The sequence below is a fragment of the Nannospalax galili genome, unplaced genomic scaffold (genome assembly GCF_000622305.1).
Source record: "Nannospalax galili isolate Female #2095 unplaced genomic scaffold, S.galili_v1.0 scaffold805, whole genome shotgun sequence".
Classification (NCBI taxonomy): domain Eukaryota; kingdom Metazoa; phylum Chordata; class Mammalia; order Rodentia; family Spalacidae; genus Nannospalax; species Nannospalax galili.
In genome coordinates this window covers 1,933,552-1,945,645 of record NW_008353486.1, presented here as the reverse complement: position 1 = coordinate 1,945,645, position 12,094 = coordinate 1,933,552, and the positions used below count along the sequence as shown (strand labels likewise).

Here is a 12,094-nt window from a genome sequence, read left to right as displayed (position 1 = left end):
AAGAGCAGTCAGTGCTCTTAACTGCTGAGCCAACTCTCCAGCCCTTGGGGCAACTTCTTGATTGCTGGGTAATATGGGAGGGCCCAGCCCAATGTGGGTCGTGCCACCCTTGGGCAGGTGGGCTATGTTGTATAAGAAAGCAGGCTGTAGCCGGCCATGGTGACGCACACCTGTAATCCCAGCACTTGGGAGGAAGAGGCAGGCAGATTTCTGTGAGTTCGAGACCAGCCTGGTCTACGTAGTGAGTTCCAGGCCAGCTGGGGCTACAGGGAGGCCGTGTCTCAAAAAGACCAAAAAAAAAAAAAAAAGCAGGCTGAGCAGGGGCCAGGGGAGCAAGCCATGGTCTGTGCTCCAGGTTCCTGCCCTGAGTTCCTACCTTGGGCTCCTTGATGAACTGTGACCCAGGAGATGTAAGACAAATAAACCCTTTCCTCTCCAAGTTGTCACAGTGTTTTGTCACAGAAATGGAGAAGTAAACTAGGACAATTATTATTATTATTATGTGTATATCATATGTATGAGTGGGGGTGCACATGTGGAGACCACAGGACAACTTTATGTGAGTTAATTCCTACTTTTATGTGGGTTCTGGAGATCTAAACTCAGGTCTTTATTTAGGCTTGCTTGACAAGCACTTTGTTTTGACTGACAACTTTTTATTGAGTTTTTACGTACTTCATCTTAATCAAATTTAGACCCCCTCTCCCTCCCCACACTCTTAGTCCCCCCACCGGATTTCAGGTATTCTGTCATATGTGTTAAGCCCTACCCAGTCAAGCATTTGTACCCAGACATCCCTCAGTGTAAGTCCATCCACTGGGGTCTAGTCGGCCTATCCAGAGTCACTCCCTTAAAGAAGATCTGCTCTCCCTCACCCCACAGTATTCATTTTCCAGTAATTCCTTGGCTAGGGTTGGTGCCTGCTACCCATTTCCCCGTTCTAGACTGGGTTTTTGTCTGATTGGGTCAGCATGGGTCTTGTGCATGCTGTCGCCATTGCTGCAAGTTTATGAGCAAGTTCCCAGAGGCCTGAAAGCCTGTTTCCTTATGTTCATGCACCAACCCTGGCTCGTACAATGTTTCTGCCCTCTCTGCTACAATGGTCCTGAGCCGTGGGTGCGCGAGGTTTAGTATAGGAGTCTTATCCAGGGACACGGACTCTACAGTCTCTTATTCTCTAAAACTTGGTCAGCTGTGGCCTTCTGTGTGCATTGCACTCTGTTGTATGAGGAAGCTTCACTGGTGAGAGTTGAGGGATGTATAGTATTCTTTCTATCCGCTGTTTCGCTATGTTCCAAGGGCCTTAGGTTGTAGAGATTCCACTGTAGATGTGTCACTTAGGGCTGGGCATTTCTCAGACATGTATTCTTTGTGTGCGGAACTCTGTAATAGCCTCTGTCTGACACAAAAAGAAGTTTCTTTGATGAGTGGTATATGGTATACTTGTCTATAAAATAAGGATCCATATTTAGCATACAAAAAGAAATTTCATTTGTCTAGAGATATGAGAGAGATAGGGTTTTCTCTGGGATTTATGTGTTTGGATTTATGTATTACAGCCATATGTATTTGGCTATATTTACAGTGCCACCTATGAGTTCCCTCCCATTGAGAGGGCTTTAAGTTCAATTAGATATCTGTTGATTACCCCCTAGATAAAAGTGCCACTACTGCACCAGTAGAGATAGCTTGCTCTGCCAGTCGTTGTGGTTATTAGGTTTTACAGCTGGGGTTGGACCATTGATTGATTTTCTCCCTTAGCAGCTTGCATAGTATCCTCTAGAACTATGAGAACTAGTCTCCAGGTAGGAGGCTTTCAGGCCAGGCATGGTGGCACAAGCCTTTAGTCCCAGCACTTGGGAGGCAGAGGCAGGCGATCTCTGTGAGTTCGAGGCCAGCCTGGTCTACATAGCAAGTTCCAGGCGAGCTGGGGCTACAGAGAGACCCTATATCGAAAAGACCCCCCCCAAAAAAAAAGAAAAAAAGGAGGCTTCCAGGTCAGTTCCAGCCCTGGGTGGGGAAGGTTTAGTGTAGGAGTCATATCCAGGGACACACACTCTGCAGGCTCTTCTTCTCTACACTGTGACCAGTTGTGACTTGTGGCCTTTTGTGTTAATTGTCGTCTGTTGCATGAAGAAGCTTAGCTGGTGAGAGTTGAGAGATGCATTAATATTCTCTCTACCCCGTGTTCCACTATGCTCCATGAGCCTTAGGTGTCGAGGCTCCGTTGTAGGTATGTCACTTATGGTTGGGCATCTCACAGATGACCAGTTGTGGAACTCTGTAATAATCTCCATCTATGCAAACGAGGCTTCTTTGATGAGTGGCAACTAGCATACTTGTCTGTAAATATAAGGATCCATATTTAGTATATAGTAAGAAATTACATTTGTCTAGGGATGTGACAGACTTAGGGTGGCTATGTTTACAGTGCCACACAAGTTCCCGCCCATTGAGTGGCTTTAAGTTCAAATAGGTAGCTGCTGATTACCCCCAAGATAAAAGTGTCACTGCTTGGGCTGGGGAGATGGCTCAGTGGTTAAGATTACTGACTGCTCTTGCAGAGGACCTGGGTTCGAGTCCCAGCACCCACATGGTGGCTATAAACCGTCCAGTTCCAGGGGAACCTGAAGCCCTCTTCTGACCTCCGAGGCATTGTACAACATGGGTGCTCTCACATACATGCAGGCAATACATGCATACACATATAATAAAAATAATAACTAAAATATTTTTTAAAAGTGTCACTACTGAACCAATATAGTTTGTTGTGTCAGTCGTTGTTGTAGTTATTAGGCTTTTTTTCACCCAATATTGCTATGCAGCCCAAGTAACCCCCAAAATTCAACCCTCTAGCTTAAACCTCTCAAGTAGCTGGGATTACGGGTGTGTAGTACTGCACTTGACTTTTAGCATGATTTAATACCTAGTCTATAGTTCGTGTTACTGATTGTTTGAAAACCAAGTGATAATACCAAGAAATTATGTGTGAGGGCAACTTGCAATGAGGTAGCTCTTTTCTAGGATATAGCTGAAGAGTTAAAACCCTCCCAACGGTTCAAGTTGGAAAATACAGAACATGGGGTGAAGAAATGGCTCAGTGGTTAAGAACACTGACTGCTCTTACGGAGGACCTGGATTTGTTTCCCAGCACCCACATGGCAGGTAGCAACCATCTGTAACTCCAGTTCCAGGGAATCCAATGTCCTCTTCTAGCCTCTGCGGGCACCAGGCAGGAACATGGTGTATACACATACATGCAGGCAAACACTCATGCAAATAATAAAAATAAAAGTAATCTTCATGAAATTCTTTTAAATAAAAAAGGAGCCAGGCGTGGTGGCACAGACCTTTAGTCCCAGTACTTGGGAAGCAGAGGCAGGCAGATCTCTGTGAGAGCAAAGCAACCTGGTCTACAGAGTGAGTTCTAGGCCAGCTGGGTCTATAGGGACGCTCTGTCTCAAAACAAAACAAACCCATAAATCAATCACTCAGCCAATCAATCAACCAAGAGAAAAATGAACACAATATGCACAGTCCTTCATCCTCAAGATAACTTTTAGCTTAGAGAAACTATTAACTAGATCATACAACCTCTGTGTCCTCCTCTTTCTCATGTGACTTTCCAAATAGAAACTAATTAGAATCCTTTACAGTAACCCAGGGACACATATTCTGAAGAACATAGTTTGGGAAATTATAGTATTTTTAGAATAACTAGTTGAAAGCCTGGTGCGGTGGTGCATCTTCTAATCCCAGCACCGAGAGGGTGAAGGCAGAAGATGCAGGAGCTCAAGGCCATCTTTGGCTACATATGAGGGCAAGGCCACACTGAGATATATTAGACCATGTCTCAAAAAGCCAAAACCAAAATTTTTCCCTTTTCATTTGTGTGTATGTTTGTGTATGTGTGTGTGTCTATGTTGCATGTGTATGAGCATACATGTGTGTGGGTGTGACCTTAGTCACTGAGCAAGGTCTCTCAATCAAACCTGGAGCTCACTGATATCGCTGGTCTTTCTAGTCAGCTTGTTCTGGGGATCCCCTGTCTCCTTCTCAGGCTGGAATCGCCACACTTACCTGGAATATACATGCGTTCTGGGGACCCAAACTATGGTTTTCACACTTGTGCAGCAAGCACACTAACCATGAAGCCATCTCCTCAGCCCCCCAAGCCAAATTTTAAAAAAGAAGAAAAGAAAAGCATCCATTTGAAAGAAAACATCATTCTACACCATTGGCATTTCAGAGCCAGAGCTCTGGACTCTGACTATGAAGGGTTTTCTTTTTTAACATTATCCCCACTGTAAAAAGAAGGATGGAGCAATTAATCTTTGCTGTGACTCCTAGTACATCTGGAAGATTAACAAGAATGCACATACAGTGCTGCAAATCTTAAACAGATAAAAAAAAAAGCACAGTTGTAAAGTCAAAACCATTTACAGCCAGTGCCTAGATTATTCAAGTCTATTTGAAGGAGATTAATCTAAAAGAAATATGTGCAGTAAGGATCTGCTAAGTGACAAAGCCACACGTGCGCAGCAGCGATTCGCTTTCCCAGCCTATGAAAGCAACCAACATCAGTACCTCAGAGCAGCATACTGCCAATGGCATCCTCTAAATGAAAGAAATGATTCCATTAATTGATGCTTCAATGACTAGCTAAATATTTATGCACTCCACAAGCACTGTGCTCAAAATTTACAATAGCAAAGCAGCCTGCAGCAATCAAAATATTGATTGAGTCATAAGAACTCAAGGTTGTTAAGCCAAGTGTCTTCCTGCTTTGTATCAAACTAATTGTGAGGCCACAGAATGCAATGTTGGAGACAATTACCAGGAACACTTAATGACTTTGTCTTATTGTACTGTGTAAATAAATAGTAGCTGCCCTGTCCAGGGTAGTAAGCTTCCTGCCGAACGTCAGTGTTAATCGAAGCATTTCCCTCCTGAGTCCAGGTGATTCTTTACCTGAATTTAGACCTTTGCACATTCCAAATTTGAAATTTGAGTTCTTAAACTGTGCATATCTTGAGACAACTGTTACTCTCTGAGGGTACACTGTCAGCCTTACAGTTGTGGGAAGGAAAACAAAATAAGTTTAAGTCATCAGTGAACTGTGTCTCTGTTAACAAAATCCCGTGGGCTGGCTTGACCCTGTAGACAGAAACTTAGTTCATGTGTTTTCTGTAAGGAGTCAGGTGGCATTCCCCATAAACTCAGGACATGGCTGGGTGTGGCTTGGTCAGGTGTTACAGGACAAGGTGGACAAGAAGTCAGGACCTGAGAGCAGATGTTCATCCCTCAGCGGGGAGACTCCAAGAGGACAAAGCCAGCTAAAAGCACGCCGTCTGAAGGGTATATGACAGGCGTTATTGGTAGTACCAGCAGTTAGCAACAGGAGTGCCACACAGAGGAGCAGCGGTATCCCAACAGGTAGGCTCCAGAGTCCAGGCGCTCAGTGAGCTGGGCAGCTGTTTGCTCTGAACTGAAACCTTCTCTCCTGGAAGGAGGAGATTTGGGAAGCTAAGGAAAACCCATGCAGAGACTTTTGTCTGTGTTTCCCCAGGAAAAAGTTACACACTATCATGCCATTTAGAAACTCAAGAAGATAGTGGAGGGCCAGCAGGATCCAGGACCCAGGCTCAGACTGTAGGTAGATGGAGACCCCAGATCACCAGCTAGCATATAAGCTAGCTTCAGTAACAAAAAAGATTCTGTGCAGCATGGCATAAGCAATACACTATTTGATTCTCCCCTTCTGCAACAACAGCAAAGTGGAAAGGATGTGCTCAGCTCCATGAGGTTCTCCAGAGACCTGGGAACTCGTGCTGTGAGCTTCCACCCACAGAATGGGAGAAAATCTTTGCTAGCTATACATCTGACAGGGGATTACTGTCTAGAAAGGGCTGGTAAAATGGCTCAACAGGGAAAGTGCTTGCTGCACACGCCTGATGACCTGAGTTTGATCCCCAGAACCCATGCAAAGGTAGAAGGAGAGAACCAACTCCACAAGGCTGTCCTCTGACCTCCCCTCCATAGAGTACCATGGCACATGACTCCCTACCCACCATAATAAAAAATTAGAATATTTAGAATATAGAAAGAACTCGAAACTAAACAAGGAAATAACCCAGTGGTCTAAAGAGCTGTAGAGAGCTCTCAAAGGAAGAAATACAAATGGCCAATAGATAAAGAGAGTTCAACATCCTTAGCCATCAGGGAAATGCAAATTAAAACTTAGAGATTGCATCTCAGCCCAGCCAGAATGGTTATTATTAAGAAATGGATGTCCTCTCTCCTCCAGTCCAGCAAGATGCGGAAAGGAAAGAAGGCCAGGGGCAAGAGGGTGGCCCCGCCCCACCATGGGGAAAAAGCAGGAGACCAAGAAGGTGGTGAATCCTCTGTTCAAGAAAAGGCCTAAGAACTTCGCATTGGACAGGATATCCAGCCCAAAAGAGACCTCACCCGCATGGTCAAATGGCCCCATACATCCGGCTGCAGCGACAAAAGGCTATCCTCTACAAGCGGCTGAAGGTGCCCCCTGCACTCAATCAGTTCTCTCCTGGACCGTCAGACAACTACCCAGCTGCTCAAGCTCGCGCACAAGTACCGGCCAGAGACAAAAGAAGTCGCAGAGGCTGCCGGCAAAGGGGATGTCCCCACCGAGAGACTGAGGTCTGCGAGCAGAGCTCGACACTGCCACCACCTTGGTGGAGAACAAGGCTCAGCTGGTGGTAATAGCACATGACACAAACCCCATTGAGCTGGTGGTCTTCCTGACTGCCCTGTGCAAGATGGGGGTCCTCTACTGCATCATCAAGGGCAACGCCAGGCTGGGGTGGCTGGTCCACAGGAAGGCGTGCACCACCGTGGCCTTCACACAGGTCAACCTGGAAGACAAAGGTGTTCTGGAGAAGAGGTGGAAGCCATCAGGACCAATTACAATGACAGACACGCTGGGATTCCAAAATCTGTGGCTTGAATTGCTAAGCTGGAAAAGGCAAAGGCCAAAGAACTCACCACCAAACTGGGTAAAATGCCCACTGCTGAGTTTTCTGTACATATAATTAAAGAATTGCCCTTAAAAAGAAAAAGAAAAAAGAAAGAAATGGACGTCAACAAATGCTAGTGAGGATGTAGGGAAAGAAGAGCCGGATTCACCGTTGGTGGGAATGTGCACTCATGCAGCCACTCTGGAAATCACTGTGGAGGTGTCTCAAAAAACTAAGAATAAAACTTCCAGATAAGCCATCTTTCCCACTCCTGGGCATGTACCCAAAGGATGCCATATCCCCCTACAGAGATTTGTGCACATCTGTGTTCATTGCTGCTGTGTTCACAATAGCCAGGAAATGGAGTCAGCCCAGATGTTCATCAACTGACGAATAGGTAATAAAAATGTGGCACATAGGGGCTGGAGAGATGGCTCGGTGGTTAAGAGCACTGATTGCTCTTGCAGAGGACCTGGGTTCGAGGCCCAGAACCCACATGGCGGCTGTGAACTGTCTTTAACTCCAGCTGCTGGGGAATCCAAAGCCCTCTTCTGACCTCCAAGGTCTTGCATGACACAGGTGCACTCACTTACATGCAGGCAATACACTCATACACATAAAATAATAAAATATTTTTTTAAATGTGGCACATACCTGCTACTGTCCACTGTGTAGCCGTTCCTCAGTACTTGTCCATCCAGTGAATCTAGTCAGCCTATCTAGAGGTCTTTGTTTTAGGAAGGTCAGCTGTTCCCCATCTAGCAGCAATCAGTTGTCAATATTCCTTTAGATAAGATTGGGGTCTGCTGTTCATTTTCCCAGTTCTATGCTGGGTTACTATCTGGGAGTGTCTTGGGCCACCTGGCCAACAACTCAAAAAGAAGGTACCTCCTATCTGGCATTGTTCCTTGTTATATAGCCTTTAGCTATACATATGGGCTCTTAAAAATTATATTGGCCCCTTTAATCTTTGGTTATACTTTCCTTTTGGGTGTTTAAGGCCACACAGTTGGCCCAGATAAAACAATTTATTTTTTCTCTTAAGGCCGTTTGAGGATCTGTTCCTCAGGGGCTACATGGGCTTGAGAGGAGTCCCTGGCTCCTTTCTTTTACCAGTGGACAGTAGCAGGGATGACAGAGTATAAGGGCTCTAGTGGCAGGGGGAGCTATGGGAGGGTGCCATCTGGGAAGTGGGTATATAGATGAGAAGTTTGGGATGTTCTGTGTGATATACACAAAAAAAAAATTTAACAAATTTTAAAAATGAGTTATATTTGAGGAGGAAGCATAAAAAATTGTCATGTTAATTAGTAGAGGTGATAAACATTACCATTGAAATCTACCCAATGGTGACTTTATATCCATACATGGGTGCCAAGGATCTGAGTGCAACTGACCATAACTAGTAATAATCAGATACATACAGATTAGAGATCCATGTGCCAACATCTAAGTGTTATTAGCAAAAACAATGAGTCTTTCTGTAAGAAACAGTATATTTTAAAATGAAATGGAGATCTTTTTAAAAGGTTAAAAACTCATTCAATTTTATGTCTTACAGGGATATACTGAGTTCAATATTGTATAACTGCATTAATTCAACTGTGAACCTAAAAATTTTATAGCTACTTTTGAAAGAGAGGTATCTTTGCTCTGGAAATTGTTATTGGTACGTTAAAGCTGTAATTTTAATCAGCTGTAAAGCAAGATGAAATTATGAAATTTTCAGGAAAATGAATGAAACTGGAAAATAGTATATTAAGTGAAGTGACCAGGCCTTCTCTCTCATATTCAGATCCTAGTTTCTAATTAAAAAAAAATTTTGACTTTATTTTATGAGTATTTTGCCTGCATATATGTAAGTTCACCATGCATATGCAATGCCTGTGGAGGACAGAAGAGGGTGTTGAACTGAAGTTACAGATGGTTGTTAGCCTCCATGTGGGTATTAGAAACCGAACCTGGGTCCTCTGCAAGAGCAGTCAGTGCTCTTAACTGTGGTATCTCTCCAACCCCTAAGCTTCTAATTTTAAATGTATATTAATGGGGGAGTGGGTGTATACAGAGGTCAAGAGACTAGAAAGGGGTCCATGAGAGGGAAAAAGAGGTTTTAGGGGAGAGGGGCAAGGAGGGTGATAGAACACACATGATCTGAAGGTAGAGGGTACTGGGGGTAGAAGGGATCAGTGGAAGATGGGGAGGAGGAAGGCGGAGAAGAGGAGAGGAGCGGGGAGTGTCAGCCAAAACCAAGTGTGTGTGTGAAAATGTTGTAAGGAAACTGCTACCTTGTAAGCTAGTGTAAAATGCAAAATAATAGTAATAACAATAATTTTTAAAAATAAAAAAATGCAGGGCCAGTGAGATGGCTCAGCAGGTAGAAGTACTTATCACAAGTCTGACACCTGAGTTTGATCCCCAGGAGCCACATACAGGTGGAAGGAGAGAACCACTCCACAAAATTGTCCTCTGACCTCCACATATATACCATGGCATGTACGCACCCACCCATAGCAATGATTAATTTAATTTTTAAAAATTTATAGTCTGTCGTTAGAAGAATGGGTAAAGAATATGCGGTATGTACACAAAATGGATTTTTTTATCAGCCAGAAAGAAGAATTAAGTTATGTAGTTTGCAGAGAAACGGATACAACTTTTGATGTTAGACAAATGTTGCTAGGTTCAGAAAGACAGATTCCATGTTTTGTCATTTGTGGTTCCTAAATTTTATATAGATACCTAAAACTTGCAAGTACACGACATGAAAATAAAGTAAAACTATTCAGAGAAGCAAAGGGACCAATGAGAGAGGGCGGCATGGGGGCAGGTTGTAGCCTCCTGGTACCTGGGTTTTTGCTTCACTACCTCAAATGGAATAAAGAAATCTAATTTTGATAAGGGCTCAGCTCGGTGGTAGTTCACGTCTTAGCATATATGAGGCCCTGGTTCAATCCCAAGAAGCAAGACAGGCATCCCCCTCCCCCACTGCTCCCTTAACAAAAACCACAGGCAACCCTTTATTTTGAAACCCATGAAGCAGAAATTACACTCATCACTTCTATGTTGGCCAAATAGTCACATGGTTGCTCTCAGGTGTAAGGGGAACTGGGAAAGGTGGTCTCTAGATGGCCGTGTGTCCAGCCGAAATTCAAGGAAAATAGTTACATGAGGTCTTATGGTTGCTGAAACAAATGATCAAAAACTTGGTGACTTGAAACAATAGAAATTTGTCTTGTGGTTCTAGAGGCCAGAGTCCCAAGTCAGTCCCACTGGACTAAAAGGAGGGTGTTCCACATGCCCTCAGCATCTCTGTCAGCATCTTTTAAAAAATTAAGACAAGGTCTCACTCTAGCTCCCATGCTGTCCTCAGACTCACAGAAATCCTCCTGCCTCAACCTCCCCAGTGCTGGATTAGAGGTTTGAACCACTATGCCCAGCACCTCTTTCAGTTTCTAGAGGCTTCCAATCACTTCAGTCCCTGCCTCTGTGCTCACACGACCTGCTCTTCTGACTACTTACCCTTTGTCTCCCTCTGGTAAGATTTAACTTCTAGGTCTATCCCACTATCCAGGATCCCAGGATCACCTCCCTACCTCATGAGCCCTAACTTAATAATGCCAAATTCTCCCAAATAAGATAACACTTACAGGTTCCAGGGATTAGGACCTGAAATTCTGGGATGTCACTATAGCTGAGCAGAGTTAAGCAAGGTGTGTCTGCCACCAGGAAGCAGCAGCCAGGTAGGTGACCTGTGAACTGTGAATAACAGCCACAGTGAGGAGCTCAGTGTTACCCTGGTTACATACAGGGCTCTGGACCTACAAGCAATGAGCCTTGGGCAAAGCCATGTGCTGATTACAGCACATGCCCCCAATACCAAGAGGCTTAGGTCTTGTTAGGGAAAAGAAGAAATCCTGCTTTACCCACTTCCCCAATTCTGCCACCAAGAATTAGCCATTCTTGAGCCTGATTCTTCCTGATTTTCCTTTCTTTGTTTATAAACACACATGCATGGAGATGAAAATATTGGGGGAGCTTTTGGGGCAAATGGTTTTGTGCCATGTGTTTGATTTATTCACTTAGTGGTAGATCATAGACACTGTTGCTTGCCAGTAATAAATGTGGAGCTCATGATGTTCCAGGCAGGATGCTGAGCATGTTACATGCTCAATCACTTATTCAGTAGGTGTTGTTACTTCCCCCTCTTAAAGGTGGTTAGACAGTCACAAGGTGCTTAAGCGACTTCCCGGGGGTCACACAAAGTGTTGCGAGGCAGAGGTAGGATCTGAACCCAGATCCTGGGCATGTTTTCGCTGCTTGCCGTGTTTCTGCCATAGGCATCCATGTAAGTTCCTCTAATGCAGCTCTTTGACTCTTTCACTCATCAGTGAAGATTAAGTTTTACGTCACACCTTTTAGACTTTCCTGGAAATGGGCATGGTCTTCTGGTTACTGGCTATCCATCGGACTTTGTCTTCACTGCCCCAGCTTGCTTGTACTGGAAAGGAAGCCCCCATTGCAGACCCACAGCCGCACCCACTCTGATCCTGGCCTTTGGCTGCTCTTCCTTCTGTATCCAGACTCGTGCTCTGGGGAGTGTGGCCCAGGATCTGAAGGGCCTGGTTTCCCTTCTGGACTCTCCCCATCTTGACAGATGCTTTCCAGGGCTGCACCCCCTTCTTGTCTGTTCTTTTTCTCCTATGGCTCACCTGCTGAGGGGTTCCATTCCTCTTATTCCCCCTTCCCTTCTTTCCTGCCACTGAAATCTCTCTTGTGCATGCAGAGGTGAAGGTGAGAGATCATGGAACCCTAAGTCAGTTGCCCTCAGGAGAACAAGGTCTCTGATGTGACAGGAAGGTGAGGATAAAGAACTCCACTGATCAAAGTCACACTAAGATGCTGGTGGTTGCTAGTGATATGTAAGAGAAAATTCTCAGAGAACTTGGAGCTGGTGGGGCCTGACCTCAGGTCTTTGAAAGATCAAGGTTCTGCCCATCCAGGAACACGTGAATTGCCCTGAAGTGCCAAGGTCAAGATTGCCATGTTTCAGCTGGCTCCACTCCTTTTAGGTATGTGGTAAGGCAGAAACGTCATGGCAG

At 44.7% G+C, this 12,094-nt stretch overlaps 1 pseudogene; it reads left to right on the top strand.

The window, feature by feature from the left end:
• The first annotated feature begins 6,286 nt into the window (after positions 1-6,286).
• On the top strand, positions 6,287-11,540 carry LOC103748109 (annotated as a pseudogene).
• Positions 11,541-12,094: the final 554 nt, after the last annotated feature.